The sequence below is a fragment of the Dermochelys coriacea genome, chromosome 16, assembly GCF_009764565.3.
Source record: "Dermochelys coriacea isolate rDerCor1 chromosome 16, rDerCor1.pri.v4, whole genome shotgun sequence".
Taxonomy (NCBI): domain Eukaryota; kingdom Metazoa; phylum Chordata; order Testudines; family Dermochelyidae; genus Dermochelys; species Dermochelys coriacea.
The window spans coordinates 21973956-22000009 of record NC_050083.1 but is presented as its reverse complement, the minus strand read 5'-3'; the positions used below and the strand labels follow the sequence as shown (position 1 = coordinate 22000009).

At 46.0% G+C, this 26054-nt stretch overlaps 1 long non-coding RNA gene across 1 annotated transcript; it reads left to right on the top strand.

The window, feature by feature from the left end:
* The first annotated feature begins 7400 nt into the window (after window positions 1-7400).
* On the top strand, window positions 7401-24667 carry LOC122456909. Its single transcript, XR_006276076.1, has 4 exons — window positions 7401-7411; window positions 9467-9474; window positions 23324-23327; window positions 24162-24667. It is a non-coding gene; the product is annotated as an uncharacterized LOC122456909 (long non-coding RNA).
* The last annotated feature ends 1387 nt before the right edge of the window (window positions 24668-26054 follow it).

The window sequence follows — 26054 nt, the reverse complement described above, 5'->3', positions numbered from 1 at the left end:
GTGTATAGCCAGCAAGGGCAAAATCCTGCTTTCAGAGCCACTTGATGGTTCTCAGCTCATACTGGAGACACTGTTTAGTATGAGGCACAGGGCACCAGAGAGCTATGGAGTCAGTTACAGAAGTGAAAGTCCCCAAAGGCCAATATACAGCCCGTGCGAAGTGCTTGGCTTGCAGACTGCTCCACTCTCCTATTATCACTTGGACGGTGTCTTTGGTGCTGCTAGGAATGAGTGAAACCAGTTGTGAGATTTTTGTGATCGATCTATGACATATCTGAGCTTGGAACAATGCAGCATTGGCTTCTAAATTCCATCTGAGAAGCTTTGGAAGATTTAATACTCCAGATAATTAATCAAAATAAAATTATGAGAAGGTGGTGTAGTCTACATGATTAACAGTTATTAAGTGGAAGTTCATGATTCCCACGTACTTTCTGCTATGAAAGAAACCAGACCAATTATAGCAAAGCCAGCAGAGTTTTCATTTAGAAAGAGGGTTTGGTAAAGGGATACTGACAGATTAAAATATTTTTAACAAAACAGTTATCTCTCCTGGTGGTGTAATAATATATTATACAGTTAAAATGACAGGATTTAAAATATTCACTTTAATCTTTTATGCTGTGTGGTTACTTTTATGTACTTATGAAAGCTTGGGTAGTAAAAGTAGAATTTCATTTTTGTTTATAGTCAATTTCACTTAGTGGTGCAGGTGTTATTTAGTACAGTTCGGGTTGCATCTGTTGCAGAAGGATGATTTAAGTATAAAAAATCATGAAAGTGATTTTGTGGACACTATTTCTACAAATACTACATTTGAGTCTAAACTTCTTTGTTGCTTCTTTACCTGTTGTTTGCTTTATTTATGTAATGTTTTTATTTGCAATCCACTTTAGCATCTTTTTAGTATTTTCTTCTTTTATTGGTGATGGTATTGTTGTTTTGTTTGTTTGTTAAAAGATTGATGTTGCATGGAAAATGAATCCATATTTTCTCACTCAGTGTTTGTATGCATGCCTACCTTGTCAGGTCTCTTCTACAACTGTGTACCTGTCTACCTATCCATCACTCTGTTATTAGCTCATTTCCTCAGATTGATTTGCAAAAGTTATAAAATGACCAACAATAGAAAGAGTGTACATATCCTTTGTCATGCAAGCTAATCACTAATGCCTTACTGAACAGATTCTGTAGTTTCAGGACTGGGAGGGTGGTTTTGAGAGTAAAGTGCGAGTTTGAATCAGGAGACCTGGAGCTATCTGCAGTCATTGTCTGACTTTAAGTCGGTCACTTAGGACATGCCTGACTTTTAAAAATTCTTCAACTGCTCTCCATTTTTGAGAGTGCAATTTTGCATCTACAATAAAATTAAATCCCTGTGTGCAGGTGCAGTCACAGAATTTGCTGTCTGCTTGGTAGTTTTGGAATCTACAATTTGCAGGTTAAAAATTGTATCTACTGAAATGGAGGCTGCTTTTCAAAATCAGCCGCTTAATCTCTCGAGGCCTCAATTTCTTAATCTGTAAAATGGGGATAATGATGCCGAGGGGTCTGATGAGACTAAATTATTTGTTTCCAAAGCACATTGATTTCCTCAGGTAGGAGGCTTTGTGAACCTGATCCAGTGTACCTGGAGTCAACGTGCACTAGGTCATGCACTATAAAAGTGCCAAGTGTTATTGTTACAGAAGTGTCGAATACGGTCAGTTATGTAGAATGTATGAGACTGTAACAGGTGGAGAGGGAAATTAATAGGCATAGGAAAGGGAGGATTTGGGGCCAGATTTCAAATGAGGTGGCAAGCTGATGGAGGTCCGTCTGAGTCAGTCTCTCTCTCTCATATGAGAGTCAGAAGCAGCAGAATGCCTTGCTATCTGCTCCAGAGCTCGGCCTTGGAGTATCATTCAGCCTTGGCAGAGCAACTTTGCCACTAGGATCCATGGAAAGGAAATACCAAGACACCTTGTGTGCTGGTGAACTACTGGCTAATGGGCTTTTTGGGCCCATCCCGTTTGCAAGCAGACTTTGATGGAGGGACATGTGGTGGCTGGGTCATTATGTGGCAGGCAAACTATTCTAGGAACAAAAATGAATCAAAGTGATTCCCTCTCTTCTTTCTCCCGCCCCCCCCCCCCCGCCACTTTGCCTGCAAGGAAACCTTTTTCCATTTACTGTAAAACGTGTTCCTTAATAGTGCTGAAGTGTTCTATGTATTTTAAATAAACAAGAGCGGATTTGAGTCCAGGAGGACATGAAAGAATGCAGCATTTGCTGGGGTACTGGCCCAGCACACATGTCAGCAATTTGGCTGCCTTGTATATTTTGGTTTTTAAAAAAGTATTTAAAAGTAAACGAATGAAGGAAAATCTGGCAGCTGGATTTCAAAGTAAATTGCTTTCAGCTGATATACCCCATTTTCAGCCTGCTTGGGTAATATCAAGCCATATACATCCAAGGAGGAGAGCAAACAACTGAAGACCAGAGAAGGGGCAGGAGGGGGAACAAAGGCTGGGAAGTTCTATGGATGTAATTCTTCCATTTCCTTCCTTTGCACCAAACACTCCCTGCCTGTCACAAAGCTGCTTGTGCTTGGAGGGGCAAGTTGTTGATGCTTCCAACATAAAATTATGTTCCGCCCTTTCTTTAGCCTCTGTTGTACATGATGCTTTCTGCCTTCTTTAGTATTGGCTCCTTTCTCAGCCATCACTACTGGAGAGGCAGGACCTGTGGGTAATTGTGGCTCTTGACCCAGTGTTGCAAAGCTCCAGCCATTCCTCTGATTTATTTTTACAGGGGCACATGTCCTACAAACTGTCCCCCTGCCTCTCAGGGTGCCACTCTGGTGACAGGCTCCACCGTTTAGCACCTTCTGTTTCCCAAGACAGCAGGGAGACTGTGGCTTTTTGACTCTGAAACAGTAAGCGGCGGAGAGGGCTTGACATAGGACACTGCTTAAGGACATTGGTATATCATATTGCCTAAACTGCCTTTGTTGCTACTCTTCCGTTACCTACGCAGGGCCTGGTCCTGTGTTTGAAGTCAATGGCAGTTTGGCCTGATTAAGAACTACAGGAGTTGGCCCAAAGAGAAGGTCTCCAGGAGATTAGCTAACGGGGTAGTTTAGTTAATGTTCCCATGGCTGGGTTTGCTGGGGTAAAATTCTAGCTTTACCCATTTAATCTGTGACTAAAGTGGCTGCATAGCTGCCAAAAATTAGTTAAAACTAAAAATTATCTAAGCAAACAAGGCCTTTGCTCTGCTCCTTTCCCCATCGCATGGCTTATTCATTCCAAGCCCGGCATTCAGTGTGTGTGTGGCGGGGAAGGGGCGTGTGCCCTCTCAACAGACTGCACCTTTGGGTGGGTAGGACTTAGCAACCTGCAACAGCCCTCGCTGGAGGGTTCTGGAAAGTGCCCCGCATAGTGACAGGCTGTGTTCTTCGCCTGCTCATGAAAGGGGGCAGAAGCATGGAGGGAAGGACTAACAGAATCGACGGCCTTGCCACACAGTCATGCAGTGGCAGCACCAAGGGAGTTACACCAGGGCAGGATTAGACCCTCACAGCCCATGCTTAGGGGGTTGCAAACAGAGGCAGAGCCTGTTCTTGGCCAATGGCAGAATGGGGGGAGTGAGTGCAGAAGCCTCCCATGAGGTCAGCCCTTGTCAACCCTTTGTTAAATTTCCCCACAAGCCCCTTGGTGCTTTCTCCCACCATGGCTGCTGCATGGGACAAGCTCCCCCTAAACCTCGGTGAAACACTTTATTGTCCTTCTTCAGATCCCTTTTCAAACCTCTCCTTGGCCTTGATGTCAACAAAACATCCATCCGTGGTTAGCCAGCGGGTGTGCTGTGACCTCTGCCTCTCATCAGTACTGTCATTGTTTCCTTATGCTCCCCTGCCTGTCTGGACCCACCTGATGCCCTTGCCTTAGGCTTGGCTTGTAAGCTCTTTGTAATGGAGGTGCTGTTGAAAACCCCACCCCCTTCTCTTTGTACCATTCCATTCCAGGAAAGCCACATCCAGCTCCCGCCTGCCCAGCAGTCAGGGCCTGATCCACAGGCCATTGAAGTCAAGGGCAAGAATCCATTCTGTGAAGCAGGTTTTGAGGTAGGAGTGGGCTGGGGTCTCAGCTCCCCTCGAGATTGCAGGATACAATAGGGCACTAACCCTGCGGCTGAAGGGAAGTAGAGATGGAAATGACAGAGATAACACATTAATTAAATCAGCTTCAAGCTGCGGCAAGGCCCTGCTCCCCAGGAAGGGCCTGGCTGTCTCTCCTGAAGGAGGAGACTCAGCAAATGCTGACAGATAATAATGAGGTCCCAGCCGAGACAAAGAGAAGAGGTTGCTGAGGTCACAATTTGGCTCAGCTTTGGGCTCCTTTTGCTTTGACTCGTGTTTCCTTGAGTTTATAAAACTTTCTGATGCTTGGTTCAGTGGAGAGGGCAGAGGAAGCTGGTGGATCTTAAATCTTTAAGGCGGGGGAAGCAGCAGGAGGTGGGTGGCTGCTCGGAGCCTGTTTGCAGATATTGTGCAGAAGGTGCTCAGAGGAACCTCAGGCTCACCACCCTCCAGTGCCCTGGAAAGGACCCCATGCCCTGCTTTAATGCCCCAAACTGGCCTGCTGCCCTAATCAACAGGCAGGAGACAGCGTGGGATGGCGGTTCATGACCAACTGCCTATCACAGATTTTCAGCGATGGGGCCAAATTCCATTCCTGTGTTTAAATGCCCCTGAACAGGTGTAGGCTGCACTGCAAAAGTAGGATTAACATGCAGCCCTATTCTGGCTAACAGCAGCCCTGTGTACAGGCCCCCTCTCCCCCCACAGTGCACAGTGTACCTGCTGGAGCACAGAGAATCTGCGGGGTTTACAGTAATTAGGGTGCACATACAAATACATACCTCATGACTCCTAGACATACTTATGACACCTAGACTCCCACCCCTCTTCACCTCCCATCATGGACAGCCTGCAGAGATTTGGGTGGAAAGGCCATGCCTTGCACACTCCTTGGTTATGCAGAGAGATTCTGGTGAGAGCCAATACACATCTGGTAACCAGGATTTGGTCTATGGTGCACACTGGAAGAGAATTGAGCATTGGCCTGCCGTAGAAATCCAGGCAAGTCACATGTTAATTTAGGACCCTGGGTGTGCTGTGTGCCTCCTCCCACTCTCCTAGCATGGCTCTGCTTAAAATGGGATAATGCTACTGATGATCCCACTGAGCCGTGTGGGGCTTTTGTCTCTGCCATCCGTGAGCAATGACGGCTCTGCAATAAACAACAATAAAATTGATCATTTAATTTCATTTAAACAAAACAAAGCATGAACATGAAAAAGCAAACCAACCACGTGCCCACCCAGCCCCCACTCTTCCCTGACAGGTTAAAAAACAGGGCTGGAGAGGTTAGTTCCCAGCCCGTTGGGCTGCAGCTAAATTTTTGTAAACTCTGGATCTCATCAGTTTTTAATTGCTTTCCCTAGGTTATTTTTTAAAGCAAAGCAGTTGGAGGAGCGTCACGACAGAACCATTTCACACACATCACAGCATACAACTCCTGCTCCTTCCACGCTGGGAAATGGAAACCTGCGTGCTCAGCAGAGCTGTGGGAAACTCAGCACTCTCACTTGCGGGCATCTCTGGGGAGCCCTTTGCTTTGCTTTGCTTCAGTTCATCTGGGGTCGGTACTTTCCTGCCCCAAGTTCACTAGGAGTTTCAGGTTCAACTGAAGCACAAGCGCTAAGTAAAACTCATTTAAAACCACCAGCTTTTAGGCACTCAGGCACAAGACTGATGGGGGGGCCACTTAAGTACCTAGAGAGAGAGCGACACATAGTATCCACCCAGACTATAAATGAGCCCCCATCCTCACACATATATGTTCCCAGGTTCTCCAGGATCCCCCAGACCAAGAAACCCAAGTTGAGGGTTCATAACAAAAACCAGAACCAGGTTTTTTGCCACCTGGTTTTGTTATCCAAATTCTGCAGCCCTCCCCAAGGAGAGGGGAATGGGTAATCTTGTGGTTAGAGCAGGGGAGACTGGCAAGCAAGGCTCCTGGGTCTATTCCCAGCTCTGGAAAAGACTGTCGTTTAATAGCTAGATCAGGGGACTAGAGGTCAGGTCTGCAGGGTTCTAACGCTGGCTATGCCACTGACTGTTGTAAAATTCCAACTGTACAATAGCTTTCATGTCTATTGCTTCTTTGTCAGCGTAAGCACATGAAGGCTCCTAGAGAGATTAATGCGCTGTCCCAGTGTTTGAGCCTGAAGTTCCCAAATCTAGCTGAAGACATGACAAAGCCCTATTAGATCAGTGCGCTTCTACTGCACGCATACAGCCCTATGTGAGGTGGATGTACAAATTTTATTAAAGCTAATATTAAAAAATTATATACAGGTTAAGAAAAGACTTTGTACACATCTGGGTATAGTGCATAGATTATCCAGAAATATAAAGTTTGTTTTTAAAGTCATAAGATACATATAGTGTATAATCAGCAATAACCCAAATTTAGGGCCCTCAGTAACGGAGAATTTAGGGTAGGTTGTCCATTTGGAAAATACAATCCATGAGGAAAGTATTTCAGTTACTTTCCCCACTGCACTTCTCATCAGCATTCCAGCTCATCCCACCTGGTATAGCCAATGTCCAGTGATGTGTTCTATGTAGATGTCCCTTGACCACCTGATGACGTCCAACACCCTGAGTTGCCGCATCAGCTGAGCGTAGTGCTGACCGATTCTGCATTCTCTCAATACTCGCTCATTACTGGGGTCCCATGCGCCCAGGGGTCCAATAATCAGCACGTGTGTCTGATACAATACTGATCAGTCTGAAGGCTTAGCTTTGGGGGTGGGGCCTGGAAAGTTTTGCCCATGTTAGGCTCCTTACATGGATCCCTTGGTTAGAGATGAATCTAAGGTATTTTGATAGAGAAGAATTTGATTTAAACTGGTGAGTGACTCTAGATGAGTAACCTGCAGATAATGTAACTGGGAAGGGTCCTGGATTATGGCACTTGTTTAGCAAAATGAAAACAATAAATTATGTTAAAAAAACCCAGCAAAGATAGTTGCCTTGGATGTCCCTGTAATTAACTGGAAGAATATGTAAATGTATATGTCAGTTGCCATAGTTACTTCCTGGATTACAGCTAGTGTTCCATCATATTGGAAAAGGCAAAAAATTCCAACATGGTCAAGATTTGCATTTGTGACAATTGCTTTGCTCCCAGATGAAGCTGCCAGGTGGAGTTACAATCAGTAATCACAGAAATCCCCCCCAGCCCTTTTTTTTGGTTAAGTGCCACTAAACTGCTTACATGAAGCTGGAGACAGCAGCTCTGGCTTTGATGTCCCCCAAATTTGCAATCACATCCATAGGACTTTGCAGCAGGGAGAAGTCCCCCCCCAACACACCTTCATTCGTCTGAAGCGCCTATGACCTGACAGCACTAATTCTTTATTGTCAGATTAATTAAGGGACACTAGGCCCAGTAGCAGCACAGGGCGACACAGATTAATAACACATAATAAGACCTTGCCCTAGACAGCACCTTCTGGCTGATGGATCAGGGAAGAGCATCTGAATAGGTCAGTGTCATGCCAAGCTGTCAGAGCAACAGTTCCCAGCATAAATGCGTCAACCCTCGTATTCAGAAGTTCTGAGGCACAAAGAGGTGATGTTACTCGTCCAAAGTCACAGAGGGGAACCTGGGGCAGAACTGGGCTCAGGACCCAGAAATCCTGACTTGCTACGAGAGCACGTTCTGCTCCTGGGAAGAGCGAGCCGAGGCTCTGTCTTCCCTGTGCAAAGCGGTGCCTTTACATCGCACTGTAAAATCCTAGTGGAGACAAGGCCCTGTAGCCTTTACCGCACTGTAGCTAGTTGAGGTCAACCCCTGGTAGGGGGCATAGGGCTGATCTTATCTTCTCTGAGGTTAAAAACTCCCCGTCCCTTATGAGGAGAAGTGTTCCTTGAACTCTGCAAAAATGTGAGCGTCCCTGCTAGGAAGGGTCTGAGTCAGAGACGATGATACAGGAGTTGTAGCTGAAGGGGGTGAATTCCTTGGCTGGAGCCCTGGAGATGGAAAAGCCCAACTAAGATCATAAGCCCGTCTCCCTGCCAGGGCAGGATACAGTGTCTGCACTAAAGGAGGGGTTCCCGTGCGCTGGAGAGGGGCGGGATAAGCGTTGATCAATCGGCGGTGAAGGCCTCGGTGTAATGGAACAAACGTCATTCTCAGCAGCGCTCTTGTTCAGACTGCGATGCTCTGGAACCATCCCAACAGGCCCTGAGAGCAATCAAACACTTTGACTCGACGTTATTTTGAAATGCATTCTGGTGGGATGAAGTCAGCGTGAGACCTGGGAGCCTGTGGGCCAGGCTCTGGCAAGGATCAGAGCAGAATAAACAGCCATGAATAAACAGCGACGGTCGAACACGCTAGCAAAGCCAAGTGAATTGAGGGTTTGTGGTTGCTGCTGCCAGTGGGTGTTTGCAGAATGACTGCGGAGCTATTGGCAGGAGGTGCTGGCTGCTTGCGTTCAATATTCATTAGTTCCTGGGGTGCCTGGAGAACAGCCCCTGAATAATGTGCTCTGAGTAACAGATCTGGCTCATCACCACTATCTAGCCAATATCTCCACCACTGAACCAAGTAAATGATGTGCCTTAAAGAGAGTTATTGGTAGAGCGTTAATGGCCCAACCGTTTGACCCACTAAAGGAAGAGACGTTCAAACCCAACAAGCAGCTTCAAACACCCTCAAATATCAAAACCCAGAGGCAAGGCTGGGGTGGCTGGGTTCTGACTATGGGCCGGGGCATTTTTTAACCACTTTCCAGATTGGTTCTAGTCATGGCAAAGACCCAGTTTTTAGAGGGCTTAAGGCACCTGACCCATTTGTCTGACTGGGTCCGGCTGCCTTCATCTGGGTCTACACTATGGCTCTGACTGACTTACCCACAACAGTTCTATAGCCAGCCAGCTCATTGGCGCCACGTAGACAGAGGGACCATGTAAGTCTGGGCTGTGGATCAGCAGGCCCCTCACACAGCTACACAGCTGTCGAGTGAGCGTCAGCTTTGAAAGGGTAGAGTGGGTAGAAATCTGTACTCTCCCAGGGGCAGAGACCAATGACATGGTTTAACAGTGACCTGCAGAAGGCAAAACAAATGAATCTGTGTCCCTTTCTTGATTCTTTTATAAAAGCTTGAATTCCAGCTCTTTCCTACCCTGCATGACCAGATAGATAACCAGAGAGTGAACAGGCTCTCATGGAACTAGGAGTGCAGGGGGTGCTGCAGCACCCCTTGCCTTGAAGTGGTTTCCATTATACAGGATTTACAGTTTGGTTCAATGGCTCTCAGCACCCCCGCTATACAAATTGTTCCAGCACCCCTGCGAATAGGCCTGACCCCCAGGAGGGGAGGGTTTTGTATTCAGACTGATTAGCATGCATGGTTGCTCAGTTATTTTTGTTAACACTTATTTAACTCACAGAGGAGAAAAGCTGTTTCCCCCCCAGTGAGAACACCCACCCCACTTCCACGAACGGCTGTGAAAGCTCCCAATTCACATATCTGTAGTATTGCCAAGTGGTCAAAAATCATGAGTCAGGCCCTAAATCAAGAGCTTTTAAAAACAATAAGGGGTTTGGGGGTTTTTGAATTTGGGGTTTTTTTTTGGGAGGGGGTGGGTGTTATTTGCCTTTTGAACCTTTCAGGGTCACATTATCAAGATTTTCTCCATCAGCGTGAGTGCTGGAAACTTACATTTTTGAAAAAATGAAAACAGATTCTCTCATAATCACATGACTCCAGGAGCTGGGGCTTTAAGAAAAACACCACTGACCACAAGAGATGGCTGCCCCGCCTCCAACTGCTCCAAGAGGAGGGACACGCATTTGACACACCTGATCTTTGAAAGGTGAAAAATAGGTAGGAAAAAACCCTTACCCATCTTGTTTGGAGAGAGAACCCCTTCCTGGTATACTAGATAAGACATACAGAAGCCCCCTAGCGGGGCAAGAACACACCTCCTCCTTCATGCACTTTCTCTTTAAATACAAAAGGAAATACTAGTCCTTGTGATGCAGTGGTGAGGCCCTTCCAGCCAAGAAGCAGCTCACAGCCAGGTGCCTCTGGGCTGTATTATGGAAACATGCTATTAAGGGGAAATGAAAGGCTAGAACTATCTCCAGTCCTGAAACTCTTCCCCTCCCCGTGCTGTTAATTCCACCCCTACCCTGGGAATGTTTCTCAGCAACAGTCCAGTTCTTGCTTCACTCTGGACCCCCCTCTTTTAGAAGGAGCCTTTCCCAGCATGCTCATCTGCTAGCTGCCCCTGTAACTCAGAGAGAGACAAGGTCTTCTACTTGGAAGGTGGATGCTCAAAGTTATCATCTGGCTGCAACAGACTGTGTCTCCTTCCCTTCTAGCTGGTGAGTGCTTCTGGTTCCTATTGTGAATAGTTTGTTGCTGAGGGAGTGCGGGCCTTTGCGTGAGCTTTATAATTCACAGAGAATGATCAGAGGGATTGTTTTTTAAGACCTTAACAGCAAAGGTGCCCACTACATCTAAGTGCCCCTCATCATCCTTGAACCAAATGGCTTCTCTCAGCTGTGTTTGGTTTTTTGGGAGCCTGTCTCAGGTTGGCAGGCAATTATGCCCTCGCGGAGAGGGCCCCAGGGATGTGACACTTGGTGCCCCAGAATTCACTCTCAACTCACTCTTTTCCTGCTTCTGAAAATCCCTCCAGGCTCTTCAGTCCAAGGCTGTTGCTTTCCTGGAGAGTGCCCAGTGTTGCCTCCACATTTATTACCTCCCCCATGTGCATTTCACACTGTATTGAGCCTGCTGGCTTGCCTTTACTGCTCTGAATATTAAGAGGGTGGGTTTTTTATTATGCTTTGATTGTATTTGAATTGAAAATGGACCAGAGCCAGGAAGTTCTGATCTGGCTCCAGAGTCTCACTGTGTGTTTACTTCTGGGCTAGCTGTGGCTTCAGTCATGTGATTGTGATGTGCCCAATCCTGAGTGCTCTAGTGGGGTGCAAGGGCTTCCTAAATAACACTTCAATTTGTTTGTTAACAAAGCTCACACCTCTTAAAAAGGTATTAAGGGGGGTTGACCCTACAGCCTTCAACACTAAAAGCCTGGGCCTCTAAGCACCTGAGATACAGGAAGAAAAGGAGTACTTGTGGCACCTTAGCGACTAACAAATTTATTAGAGCATAAGCTTTCGTGAGCTACAGCTCACTTCATCAAATGCATCCGATGAAGTGAGCTGTAGCTCACGAAAGCTTATGCTCTAATAAATTTGTTAGTCTCTAAGGTGCCACAAGTACTCCTTTTCTTTTTGCGAATACAGACTAACACGGCTGCCACTCTGAAACCTGAGATACAGGAGTAACTCCATCAGTTTGTAGCAGTAATAAACTCTTATCCTCTGTGGATGTAGAACACTTAGCTAGTGTGTGGTGGTGGTAACACAGAAACCATGGTTAGTAGCAGCTCTTCCTCCTCCTCCTCCCAAAATGGAGTCTTCTGCATATTGTAAGAAACAAAAGGCAAGAGAGCAACCAAAAAGAGAGGAGATGACAACTGCAGAGTAATTGAAACTGACTGTTGCACTAGAGACCGGTTTAAAAAAAAAATGCTCTAAGCTAACACCATATTTTTGTAAGCTTCCTAAAATAAACATGTCATGATTTATATAAAATTATGCTGCTTCAGTCTCAATATTATCTACACAATGCATTTTTGAAGCAATGCAAAGGAAGATATTCATAAATGAACCTATAAATATCACAGGGCATTTAGAATGAGAACCCAGTCTAAGTGCAATTATTATTGATGGATTGATTGATTGCAGCCTTGTTGGTCCCAGGATATATGTGAGAGAGAGCGAGAAGGTGGGTGAGGTACTATCTTTCATTGGCCCAGCTTCTGTTGGTGAAAGAGACAATGAAATATATTACTTCATCGACCTTGTCTCATTATTTTTTTTACAGTGTTCAGCAAAGAATAAGCCTGAAACTGGAAGTCTTTCTGTTAAATGCTATTGATAAACATATATTGCTAAAGAACTTTTCATTCTACAAGTTATTATTGTTTAACACTTATTTTCTGTTCATCTTGTAAATTTATTTAAAGCTAGAGCAAGGATATGATTGATCCACCCCTAAAATGCAGCTACCTCTGGGGTGGAATGTGACCGCTATTTAACAGTTGCACAGTAATGCAGCATGATGATTTGGGACACTAAGTGATAACAAAATCCTGAGTGCGACATATATGAAGCTATGTAATAGTTTTCTAAGGAAAGTGTTGGAAGCCCCAGTACCTGGGACATGTAAAACTAGGCTGCACAAAGCACTAGTAAACGTACACCTGGGGAGCTACCCTGCATTGCTATGGAGCTAGACTAAAAGGCCATTTCCTTCTCTGTTTCCTGTGCCATTTTGGATAAAGAAGGTAAATATGAACTCGAACAGGTGGCTGGTGTCTCTCTTCTCAAGTGAGGTGAGAGTCCAGGGAAGATGCCAGATTGATAACGCTGTAGTCTGAGCCATCACCCCTTCCTGGGCTGGTCATGAATACTCAGGAAATGCCTGTACTCCTGAGGTGGGTCTTGCTCACAGGAGGTGCCGCTGAGCATCCTCAACTCCCTTTGAAGCCAGTAAGCATAGTGTCATGTTTTCTTATAGTAACATCATGCAGCCAGAAAGAAAAGGAGGACTTGTGGCACCTTAGAGACTAACAAATTTATTTGAGCATAAGCTTTCATGCAGCCAGTGGATGTCCCTGGCTGCTCTATTGGCTATTCAGACAGGTGTGGTCCTGGTGGACTACAAAGGCAGATCCAGGTGGCACTGTGTGTAGAAGCTTGTTTGTGTGGTGTATAGCTTAGGTGCCTCCTGGTTAATAGGGACTGAGGGGTTGGTTCCCACTACAAAATTAGGGTGGCTCAACTATATCACTCAGGGCTATGAAAACTAAGACAATGTAAGCTCCAGTGTAAACACCACTAGATTGACAAATCTCAGAGTAGCAGCCGTTAGTCTGTATCCGCAAAAAGAAAAGGAGTACTTGTTGCACCTTAGAGACTAACAAATGTATTTGAGCATAAGCTTTCGTGAGCTTCAGCTCACCTGGCAATCTACCCATGCCTCCCAGAGAGGTGGATTTACTGAAGTGAAGGAAGTTCCTCTTCCGTTCTACGCTTCAGCGCTGCAGCATTTCTAGCATAACCTTACCCTGAGAGTCCATGATTCCCTGAATCATGACATTAAGGGCGTTCATCACCTTCCAGCTGGTGCCCAGTATCTCCTAGGATTGGAAGTTTTGTATGGTCATCTCACCAATGTGGGCGAGCCGCCCAGAGAGTGCCATGTGGAGATGAGGGTGGTACAACGTCAGTCAGCTGGAGTCTGTAGCCTGTTTGTCCTTTGCTTGGCCAAGCGTTGCGTTGCCATTACAAATGGCAGACTCCCATGTCTGGGGTTGTGTGTGGCTATTTCCTTGTAACTTCAAGCGCCTCCCTCACATTAATCTTTTTATTTTCATTTTGACAAATGTAAGTTTCCAGGAAGTTGCTAAGGTCAAAGCAGCATCTGTTGCTAGTTATTTTGGGTGATGCAGAGGGTCTTTGTGATGGTTTCCAAAGCAACAAGGAATGAAGTAGTTTGTAAACCAGAAATGAAGAACAGGGGGATGACAGGTTTCAGAGTAGCAGCCATGTTAGTCTGTATTTGCAAAAAGAAAAAGAGTACTTGTGGCACCTTAGAGGCTAACAAATTTATTTGAGCATAAGCTTTCCTGAGCTACAGCTCACTTCATCGGCTGAATGCTCAAATAAATTTGTTAGTCTCTAAGGTGCCACAAGTACTCCTTTTCTTTTTAGGGGGAAGACTGTGGCTTCCTGAAAGGCAGCTGATGAAAATCAGATCATTTTTCTTGTATTTATTTTAAAATTTGATCTGTTTTTCTTGTACAACTATCAACCTGACTCCTGCATTTTAAATACCTGGCAATAGCAACCTATGTCTATGTCAGCTCTGAGAGTAACAGAAAAGATGGATTAGCATGGTCTCTTCTTTGGATTCAGTGCGTGATGGTTGCGGTTTGCTTATGTCTGGTGATGACTGATCCTCACCTGTAATCAGATAATGTGAAGAATCAAGGTTAAATGCAGTTCTTTGTATTGTAAGCCTAGTTTAATTCCAAAGGGCACAGGGCTGCATATTTGGGTTCATGTCAGAACAATTTCTTTGTTCTATGGCTTCCCAGTATCTACCACTCCCACTGAGCCTCTGATGCAATCCCAGTTTTGGACTGCTAGTTTACAGTAAGACCCGTGTTGTAACATTAGAGTATCTGCTAGGCTAAACCAGGCAGATGTTCTGCTGTAATGTGTCGTGTGCCAGGAATAAGTATTTAAAAGGAAGAATTGCAGAAAAACTGGGATATTGAATAATTTATCCCATTTTAGCATACCAAGGGCTCAGTTCTGTACCCACTCTGCCTGTGGAACGCTATAGGAATTGAAGGGAGATCGGACCATGGAGAGGCTGCAAAGCTGGGGCCTAACAGAGTGTTTCCTGTGCATGCCTGGGTAATATGCTCCTAATTCCTGATTGTTGGAAAGGTTCAGTGTCTGAATTCTTACAATGTGAATTTCACAGTGCTTCTCTCCCCAGGGTAGTGTGGAACGGTTCCAGTTTGATTGCTTTGGTTTCGGAGACGATTATCTCAATTACCAAAATATCAGCTGTCAAATTAAGTGATTATTTCCTCCACCACTGCCACCCACCAGTAAGGGGGAAGCCTGATGCGTTGAGAGACACTCTCCGTGGCCTCGTGGGAGGTCACCTAATACCTGTATTTAGACAAGCACTTTGGTACTGAGCTGGAAGCTCCTGCTTTTGAACCCACTGGACCATGTTCCTTTCTTCCTGATGATGCAGAGCAGCTCAGTGGCCAGAATTTTCAAAGTTCCACCCACATGGGGCCAGATTTTAAAGAGACCTCAGCTCCCTTTTAGGTCCCCAAATAAGTGACTACGCTGAGTGCTGAGCCCTTTGGAAACTCTGTGTCCACATGAAGAAAACAGGCCAGGGATAGTTTTCTTAAGACCCTAAGATGCTTAGGCTCTTTCGTCCCATTGATTGACGCATGCCTGTCTAAGTCACTTCGGTGCTTTAGCAAGCCTTGCCCTAGAGCTTTATAAATGACACCAGGTCAATGGAATTGCCAAGCCCAAAGCTTTCATCAGAGGCCAGACAGGACCATTCTGATCATCCAGACTGCGCTGTAGCACGCAGGCCAGAGAGTTTTCCCAAGATCATTTCCAGTGAAGATCTAGAAAAACAGCCATTGTTGATTTAAACATTGTCAGTGATAGAGAATTCATCAGCACCCATGGTGAAATATTCTGGTGGGTAATTGCCCGGTGTTGCAAATTCAGGCCTTATTTTCTGTGGGAATTTGTCTAGTTTCAACTTCCAGCCATTGGATTGTGTCAGTCCTTTCTCTGCTAGACTGAAGAGCCCACTCTCATATATGTTTTTCCCCATGTCAGTACTTCTAGACGATCATCAAGTCACCCCTTAACTTTAAGCTAAATACACTAGGCTCAAAGAGTTCAGTCTATCACTTTAAGGCAGGTTTTCTTCTCATTTGTGTGCCTCTTTTCTGAACTCTAATTTATCAACATCCTTTTTGAATTGAGGACAGCACACCTGGGCCCAGCATTCCAGCAGCGGTCGCACCAATACCAGATACAGAAGTAAAATAACCTCTCTGCTCCTTCTCGAGATTCCCCGCTGCATGCAGCCCAGGATTGCATTAGCTCTTTTGGCCCCAGCCTCACACTGGGCACTGGCAAAGGGGGATGTTCCTTTAAAGGGACAAAGCAAGCCCAAAGTGTTCCAAAGAACAGGCTTTACAAGCAGCCAAGTGGATAGATGTGTTTAATGGGTGGCTTTAAAATGTCAGTGAGAAACTAGTTTAAGTGTTTCCTCTGAAACTTTGGAAAACCAGCTGAGTAGCATAGAACTAACGAGGATCCCAAAGCACTTACAAACATCAGTTAATGAAAGCAGGTGAGTATTATTAATCCCTGTTCTACAGATGGGAGGAAACTGAGGCAAAGCAACTTGTCCATCAAATACGAGTCTATGGCACAGCCTGGGACAGAACACAGAACACTTGATGACACTGCACTTGAATCATGCTGCCACACCCCTCTGAACGGCCATTATCTCCCCCACTACTGAGTCAGCCTCCTGTGGGTTGAAACGCAGGAGCTGTCTGTCTATGTGCAGTAACATTGCGCTGTGGTCTGGGATGAGACATGAAGAATGCTGTTGCTAATTGGAATTGCCCGGTGAATTTAAGAAAGCAGAACAGCATGGTCAGCAGCAGCCCTGGTCTTGCAAAGTGCCATGTGTTCTCAGTGACCCCAAAATCAGAGCTCTCCTTCTAACGGCTCTCATCTAGAAGTGATGGGCTCCATGCAGGAATCCCTGGGTGTAGTTCTCTGGCCTGTGCTATGCAGGGGCTCAGACTAGGTGGTAATAATAATCCCTCTGGGCCTAACATTGACATACTCTGTTTTTTTGCTGTTGTGGCATACAGCAGCATGGTGACTCCTAGCACCACAGTGGGGCACCGGTTAAGGAGCTGACCTACAGAATTACCAACTCCACCTCCTGCTATGTTAGGTGCCCCTTTGGGGTCCTTAGCCTGGCCTGGCCCTGCGAGTTCCGATGGACGCAGCGCAGCATCGCTACAGGCCGACACAAGTCCGGCTCCGAAGACTGAAGCACATGTGCTCAGGGGCTCTCAAAGTGCTTGGCATCCGTCCTGCAGAGGTGTAGCCCCAGCACGGGGCCAGGGGTGGAAGGTGAAAGTGTTAATCAAATAAAGTCTGTATCTTGCAAAGACAGCCTTATGGCGAAAGCTGCTTTTCTTTCAAAACAACCCAAGAAGGAGCTCGTGCCAAGGCAAAGGCTGCAGAGGAGCCCAGGAGATTTATCGCTTAGGAAATACTTTCTCCAGTGATGGCTGACGATTTCAGCAGGAACAATAGAGGATTCGCAGCATGAACAAAGCTGATTTCATTCTCCTTTTTATCAATGCATTTTCCTTGCGGTGCCTCCCTTCCTGGAAATGGGAGATACAACTTCCCCCGAGCGCACTGATGTGTAATCAGCAGGAATAGGAATATCCTGGCTGGGAATCGAGTTGTGAAAAGGATGTCACGGCGGGTGATTTATGAGCTTGGACAGTGCAAGTCATGGCAGCGGCCAACCGCAGGGCTGGCCTGCTGTCAGATGCCAGGGCTCATGCAATATCCATGTATTCTTTCTCATTCTTGCTGAATCTCCAGGGGGCCTCAAAGGGAAGCCAATGGATCAGACACACACGTTCCATTTTATTTTATTTCTTATTACTGCGTCCTTCCAAATGCCTTTAGCAGACGCACAATCACAATAGACCCAGCCATGAAGCCTCATTGCTTTGTAGGTATAGAGGTAAACTCTCTGCTTGCGAAGGGTCAACACAAAGGAATGTGCACGTGCTTTGGGAGCAGCCGAGCAGCCCCACCCCTGCTGCATGGCCAGCATATGATCCAGCTGCAAACCAGTGGGAGGAAGTGAACAGAAAAGATTCTGCTCTCTTTGCTGCTGCAGTAACCCTACTGACTTCAGATTTACACCCGTGTGACAGAACAGGATTAGGCCCCAAAGCTCCCCTGTTATGCCAAGGGAGCATCTACTGCAAGGCTCAGGGTGGCGGGTACGTGGGCGGATGAGCTTACTGTTAGCACTGATGCTTGCACGGAAAGCTAGCAAGGGCGACGTGTGCATGAAAAGGAAATGCAAGAAAACATGGCCAAAGTGAATTCACTTATAAATGGGAACCAATGTTTGTGAAACACTCACGGGTAGTTTATTTTTCCCCAGTGCTTTCCTGGTTCCAGTTCTAAACCTTTATTTCCAGTGGCTTCTAATCACACCCCCGATGGAGCTTTGCAGTGCGCGTGGCTAGTGCTACTGCTCAGCACGCCAAGGAATCCTTTCCAATTTTGCCGTCTCAGAGGGGTTTTTTTATTTTGTTTTTGTTTTGTTAATCCATTGACCTCTCCCCTGTTGCCTTTCCCATGCTCCTGTAACTCAGACGTGGCTTGGAGTGAAAGCAGCCTGGTGTCCAATGCCCTCCAAAAGGGAGTGATATGGCTCTGCTACATTGTTACAAAAGAAGCCAAAATGGGTTGATCAGTAACGGCCGTTCTTCTCCGCTCTTCCGAGAGATCGGAGAATACACAGGATTGCAAACTGCTCTCTGCTTGGACCTGGACCTGTTCCGGTCCCATCTAATGTCAGAAGCTGCCTCTGTGTAGAAGGGCCCTGTGAAGAAGGAGTCTGTTGTGCTGCATACACATAAAGGGGCAGAGTTAAGGTTGCTGCAGGTCCCTTGTTGTACTGCATTGAATGCTGCTGGTTGGGCTTTGCAGCATCTCTGCTTAAACCTGAGATGACCTCAAACTGGTTGCTAAAACTAGGGTCATAAACCCTCCTGTCTGCAAATGACTCCCCCGCTCCTCCCCGCCGTCATTTCACACTGCACCAAGTTTTAAACGTGCATTTTTGGAAAGCCAGTGTGTGATTGAATACCTGTTAGTACTGGAGTGTTTCACTGGTAGGCTGCGTTCTTCTCTTCCATCGCACTATGCAATCCTTACCCAATACTTAGAATAGGAAATAATTCTTCCGAGTGATCAGATTTTAATTATGGAACGCAGACGATGATTATTGTATTCCAAATTGGTGCCAAGTACTTAGTTATGTATATGCTGAATTTAGTCTATACTATTCTACCCAGTGGGTGGCCTGAGACAATCAGGAAGTAATTAGTTTTTGCTGGAGGTGGTTTGCCTGCCTAGTTCCCTGTGCGGTCTCAGCAGTGTCTTGCTGCGTTCTGTGAATACTATGGCTTAGGGTTCAGTACCGGTTTTTGTGTGATGAGTGAATAAGCTGCCTGCATGATAGTCTGTAATTAGACCTGTCGGTATTCACTTGGAAATGGAGACTACGCTAAGCATGTCCGCTGACGGCGCTGCCTTTTGTGGCTGTTCTCAGCAATGCCTGGGCCACGCAAGCCCTAGATTGTTGTAGGTGTCGGTCATGTCTCTGCAGAGCTTGAATGGGGAGCACCAGGGTGTGTTGCCAGGAGTTCATATTCATCAGTCCAGCTGATGGCGAGGTTTGGCCCCACTTGCATGGCATTTGTCTGTTTCCCATGCGGTCGATAGCCGCGCGTGCTTAGCTGATGGATTGAAGTAGATAAAACACCCTCAGAGCCTGGCAATGTTTAAACAAAAAATTCACCTAACTGGGTGGATTAACAGCCCTGGATCCAGAAATGCTCTAGCTCCCGGAGTGCAGGACTTGTCTATGCTACACCCCTCAGTGTGTTCCAGCCAGGCCTGGCCAGATAGAACGAACGACTAGCTACCAGTTATATGGCCCCATGGCTATCGTATCTGAGTGCGTCACCATATTCAATGTATTTATCTTCCCAAAGCCCCGCAAGGCAGGGCTGTTAGCCCCATTGTACCGAGGGGAACTGAGGCACATAGATGACCACACTCACACAGGAAGTCAGTGGCATTGTAAGGAATCGAACCCAGGACTCCCGATTCCTAGGTTAATGCCCTAACCACTGGGCCATCCTGCCTTCTTGCTAGTCCATTCAAACCTTAGTCTCTGTGTTGTGCTGCTGATTGTGCTTCTGCTATTGGCTCGTATCTGCTAGGAGCTGGCCTGAGTGCCCCCAAGCCCGCTTCACGTAGCCTAGCGAACAGCCATCTCATGGGAAGGATGCATGGGCAGCAGGTATCATAGGCTGGAGGAGGCTGTGCCTCCCCAAACAGCCAGGCGTGGCCCCGCCCATGCTCCGCCCCCAGGCTCCCTCTTGCTTCCCGCTCTGCGGCTCCCCTTGTGCCGAGGCCCCAGCTTGGACTGGGGCCCCGTCGCCTGCCCTCCCAGAGCTCCAGGGCTGGGGGCACTAACCTGGGGTGGGAGCCGGTGGCCACAGTGTGGGGGGCTCTGGACTCCAGCATGGGGGGAGGCAGAAAGAGTGGGGCCTCAGGAGAAGGGGCAGGGCTGAGGGCTAGCCTTCCCCAGCCAGCAGTTCACGCGCCAGCCATGGGAGGATGTTTGGCCAGTACTGCCCCAGGGCTGGATTTGAATTGGTGCTGTAGAGATGAAGGACCTAATGCCCAGGGCCGTCTAGCCCCCAGAAGCTAACACTTGCCTAAATTAAATGATTCCTCCTTTCTAAAATGTCATACATCAGACTTTATCTTATTGGCAAGGTCAGAGCAAGGGGGTGGAAACCTCCGGGATCGCTGATGTGAGATATTAGAGACATGATATTTAAAGTACCCTCCAGCCCTGGATGCTGGCCCAATTCCCTTTGGGCACACGGAGACCCTCCAAGGAGGGGAAGCAAAGCAGGGCAGCCTGGAAGATGGCCCTGCTGACCAAGGGGTTGGAGAGGCAGAGAAATGCTTCACCAAGTTGCTTGCTCCTTCTGCCCCATGCATGGAGTGGGGGAAGGGGGTGACGGGCGAGTGGGTGGGGTTGGAGGAATGCAAGGGGACGTGAGGAGGTAGAGAGGGCAGTGGGGAAATGACAGGAAAAAGAAATTGCAGGGGCCTGAGGGGAACGTGGAAAGGGAGAGTGCTGGTATTAACCATGACAGACAAAGTGGGCTGTCGGGGGAGAGACACAGTTCTAGCCTCAGAGTGGGGGAGGACATTATGAGCCCCTCTCAGAGGGGACAAGAGTCTTCTTTTCCAAACACAAATGTCCCAAAGAGGTGCTGTGCATGTGGGTAGCAAGAGGGCTCCTAAGTCTGGCGGGGGGGGGGAGGGAGCTGCTGAATGAAGGCTTCACAGGGATGCTTAGTCTGGGCAGCTCTGCATTGCATTGCTCTGTCTCTGCATTGGGACCAAATGTTCTGACCGTCACACTGCAGGAAGGATCTACCTAGATTCTGAGCACCTCTGATGAGTTTTCAGGATAAACTCGGTATGGTGCACTATAGCCAGTGTCATACTACGGTCACCATCTGACACTGGCATGGGAATCCCATCCAAGAGAGCCTACCAGGCTTAGCAAGCAGAAATCCATACTTATGCCACAGAATGCCGTGGACCACCTAGACGGAAGGATCGCTTCCACCACTGACACGCAGCCACCTCTGGGGTGAGACGTGACCGCTGCTTTAATAAAAAGCAGCAATGCTACGTGATGATTTAGGACAGGAAGTGAAGGAGAAAAACCTCTGATCGAAATGCTAGGAGGAAGGAAGATCCGCAGGATGACATGATCCAAGGGGAAATTGTTCTCGGGGGTTCAGGACCCCATTTGCAAAAGCTATCAGAGGATCTTTAATGGTCACATGCAGTCAGGACCTTGGCTTTGTGTCTAGTCATGAAAGGGCTTGTTATTGGCCAGATTTGGGGGGCTTTCACTTAGGGGGAAAATGCCACTTAGTCCTTCAGAACCAGTTTGCCAGACACAGGAAAACAAAGGGATTCTTTAAAAACAGCCAGAATCTCTCTCTTGTGTGAAGTGGGCGAAAGTTACCCAGCAACTTTTACCTCTATTACACAAAGGAAACTTTCCTCCTTTTTTGTCAGAGATGCTCACTCCACTGAAATGATTGGCATACTGGAGAGCTGAGAAACTAAATTGTTTATACACTAATGAATAGAAGCTTGATTGCAAGATCCTGTTTGGAAAATTATAGTGCTGAATTGAAGCTGTACAATTACATCCAAAATGCTGCATATTCATTTCATCTGCTTTGCATAGAGATTAACAAGCGAGCCCTAAAGCAGACTGAAATTAAAGCTAACACAGATTTAGTCACAGGTTACAAACTAAATGGCATTGTTTGATGGGTATGAATCTTTACCACCTGTCTGCCTGATGATTGCTAGCAGCTTACCAGATAGCAAAGAGGGGGGAAAAGTTTCTTCCTATGAAGGAAGCATAATAAAAATGTTAAATAGTAATAGTGTCTCTTCCTCCCCTCTCTCCCCCCCAAAGAGTTCATTTCTGCAAGGTATCCCCTACAGCCAAGTGTCTTCTGGAACTTGTATTCTATAGGTCTTCTCCATAAGGACAATAGAAAACAATGCACTTTTTCCATAGGATGCTTGAGTAATAGAGAACCGTGTCCCTACTATGGAGCTATACAGCATGTTATGGAAATCCTATTGAAAAAGTATCGAGATAGGGTGACCAGATGTCCTGATTTTATAAGGACAGTCCCGATATTTGGGGCTTTGTATTATATAGCCACCTATTTCCCCCCCCCCAACCCCATCCCAATCTTTCACACTTGCTACCTGGTCACCCTATATCGAGATAACCAATTAACATAAATACACTTTCAGTGTGACCTCCATAGAACCTCGTCGGTTTAATCCCTATTAAATTCCATAGGATTTTCCTTTAGGTGCAGTGTGATTAAAGAATAACTCAAGCGTTCCTAGAATATGAATGAGAGAGATGTTGACCAGACTACACCAACAGCCCATCTAGTCCAGCCTCTCGCCTGCCGCTCTGTTGGATCTGACAAATAGTCCATCTCATCTGAGAGCTTCCATCCTGATACACTGTAATTATAATAATAGTTGGACGTTGTTAATCACTGAAAAGGCCCCCCAAAGGCTCTGCATGAGAACAGAGTCGTGTTGGCATGGCTTAGTCTGTAAAGTATGGACCACGGAATAGATTTTAAAGCATTTGCAAATGTTTCTCTGTGACTGTACTGGTGGGGAAAGCGCTGACCTGCTATTCCAGAGGTCTGGGGCCCCTGGTCTCTGCATAGGTGGTAGGAGGGCCAGCTTCACCACACTGCACTGCCAGTCTGCCCAGCCCTCCACTGGAGAGGACAAGCTCTAGAGTTCAGTTCCCCAGCCTCATGTGGCCGGGTAGCTGCATTAGAGGAGGATATTGATAGAACAGGTATCACAGAAACTTGGTGGAATGAGGATAATCTATGGGACACAGTAATACCAGGTACAAAATACATAGGAATGACTGGGTTGGTTGTGCTGGTCGGGGGTGGTGCTATATGTGAAAAAAGCATCGCGTCAAATACAGTAAAATCTTAAATGAATTAAACTGCCCCCTAGATAGATAGAAAAGTCTCTCTGGATAGAAATTCCATGCTTGAACAATGAGTGTAGCAGTTGGAATATACTACCAACCACCTGACCAGAATGGTGATTGTGAAATGTGCAGGGAGAGTAGAGAGGCTACAAAGACAGAAAACACTACAAAAATGGGGAATTTCGTCTATCCTCATAAAAAGAAAAGGAGGGCTTGTGGCACCTTAGAGACTAACAAATTTATTTGAGCATAAGCTTTCGTGAGCTACAGCTCACTTCTTCGGATGCATTCAGTGGAAAATACAGTGGGGAGATTTATATACACAGAGAACATGAAACAATGGGTTTTATCATACACACTGTAAGGAGAGTGATCACTTAAGATGAGCTATTACCAGTGGGGGAGGTGGGGGGAGGAAGAAAACCTTTAGTAGTGATAATCAAGGTGGACCATTTCCAGCAGTTGACAAGAACATCTGAGGAATGGTGGGGGGGGGGGGGGAAATAACATGGGGAAATAGTTTTACTTTGTGTAATGACCATCCACTCCCAGTCTCTATTCAAGCTGGAAATGGCCCACCTTGATTATCACTACTAAAGGTTTTCTTCCCCCCACCTCCCCCGCTGGTAATAGCTCATCTTAAGTGATCTCTCTCCTTACAGTGTGTATGATAAAACCCATTGTTTCATGTTCTCTGTGTATATAAATCTCCCCACTGTATTTTCCACTGAATGCATCCGATGAAGTGAGCTGTAGCTCATGAAAGCTTATGCTCAAATAAATTTGTTAGTCTCTAAGGTGCCACAAGTACTTCTTTTCTGTTTGCGAATACAGACTAACACGGCTGCTACTCTGAAAGCTATCCTCATGTTGATTGTGTGTATATCACCTCAGGCTGTGATGCAGAGAGAAAATTTCTAGACACCATAAATGACTGATTCTTGGAGCAGCATGTCCTGGAACCCACATAGGGAGAAGCAATTCAGAATTTAGTCCTAAGTGGAGCACAGGATCTGGTCCAAGAGTTGAAATATAGCAGAACTTCTTCGTAATAGCAGTCATAATGTAATTAAATTTAATATCCTTGTAGGGGGAAAAATGCTAAAGAAACCCACCACAATAGCATTTAATTTAAAAAAGGGGAACTACACAAAAATAGAAACTAAAAGGAACAGCCACAGGGTTGAAATGCCTGCAAACTGCATGGAGAACATTTATTTAAAAACACCATAATAGAGGCTCATACTAAATGTAAACCCCCAAATAAAAAAAAAAACAGAGAACAAAAAAAAAAGCCACCATAGCAGAATAAGAGAGGCAGTTAGAGGTGAAAAGGCATCCTTTAGAAATTGCAAGTCAAATCCTGGTGAGGAAAGGAGCATAAACTCTGGTAAGTCAAGTCTAAAAGGCAGGCCAAGAAAGAATTTGAAGAGGACCTAGCTAAAGACACAAACAAACAGCAAAAAAAAAAAAAAGTCCATAAGAAACAGTCAGTGGGGAGCACTCAAGGAAGACTAAGTTGTTGCAGAGATGCTAAATGAATTTTTGCATCAGTCTTCACTGCAGAGGATGTGGGGGAGATCCCCATACCTGAGCCAGTCTGAGGAATTGCCCTAGATTGTCAGTAGAAGAGATTTTGGGGCAAATTGATAAATTAAACCGTAGTTAGCAGGACCAGATGGTATTAGATGGACCAGACCCAAGAGTTGTGAAGGAATTCAGATATGAAACTGCAGAACTATTAACTGTGGTAAATGTACCCTACAGCTTACATCCGCCTCTGGACCAGGTGACTGGAGGATAGTTAATGTAATGCCTATTTTTAAAAAAGGTTCCAGAGGCGATCTGGCAATTAGAGGCTGGTAAGTCTAACTTCAGTACCAGGCAAATTAGTTGAAACTACAGTAAAGGACAAAATGATCAGACACATAGATAATAAACATGATGTATTGGGGAAGAGTCAACACTGCTTTTGTAAAGAGAAATCATGCCTCACCAATCTATTAGAATTCTTTGAGGGAGCCAACAAGCCTGTGGACAAGGGTGATTCAGTGGATTTAGTGTACTTGGACTTTCAGAAAGTTTATGACAAGTTCCCTCACCAAAGGCTCTTAAGCAAAGTAAGCTGTCATGGGATATGAGAGAAGGTCCTCTCACAGATCAGTAACTGGTTAAGACAGGAAACAAAGGGTAGGAATAAATGGTGAGTTTTAACAGTGGAGAAAGGTAAATAGTGTGGGTCTCCCACTTGTACTGGAACCAGTGTTGTTCAACATACTCATAAATGATCTGGAAAAGGTGAACAGCGAGGTGGCAAAGTTTGCAGATGATACTAAATTATTCAAGATAGCGAAGTCCAAAGATGACTGTGAAGAGTTACAAAGGGTGACTGGGTGACAAAATGGCAGATGAAATTCAATGGTGTTGATAAATGCGAAGTGATGCACACTCGGAACATAAGCCTAACTGTACATATAAAATGACGGGGTCTAAATTAGCTGTTATCAGTCAAGAAAGAGCTTGGAGTCATTGTGGATAGTTCCCTGGAAACATCCACTCCCCCCCCCCTTTTTTTTTTGGGCCACTGAACACTAACAGAATATAGGGAACCATAAGAAAAGAGAGAGATTAGAAAATATCATAATGCCACGATGTAAATCCATGGTATGCCTACACCTTGAATACTGCAGTTCTGGCCTCCCCATTTCCTGCCGCTTCCCCCCCCCCCCAAAAAAAAACCCCAACAACATTAGAATTGGAAAAGGTGCAGAAAAGGGCAATAAAAATTATCGGGTAGGGAACAGCTTCCTTATAAGGACAAGTTTAAAAGCCTGGGACTG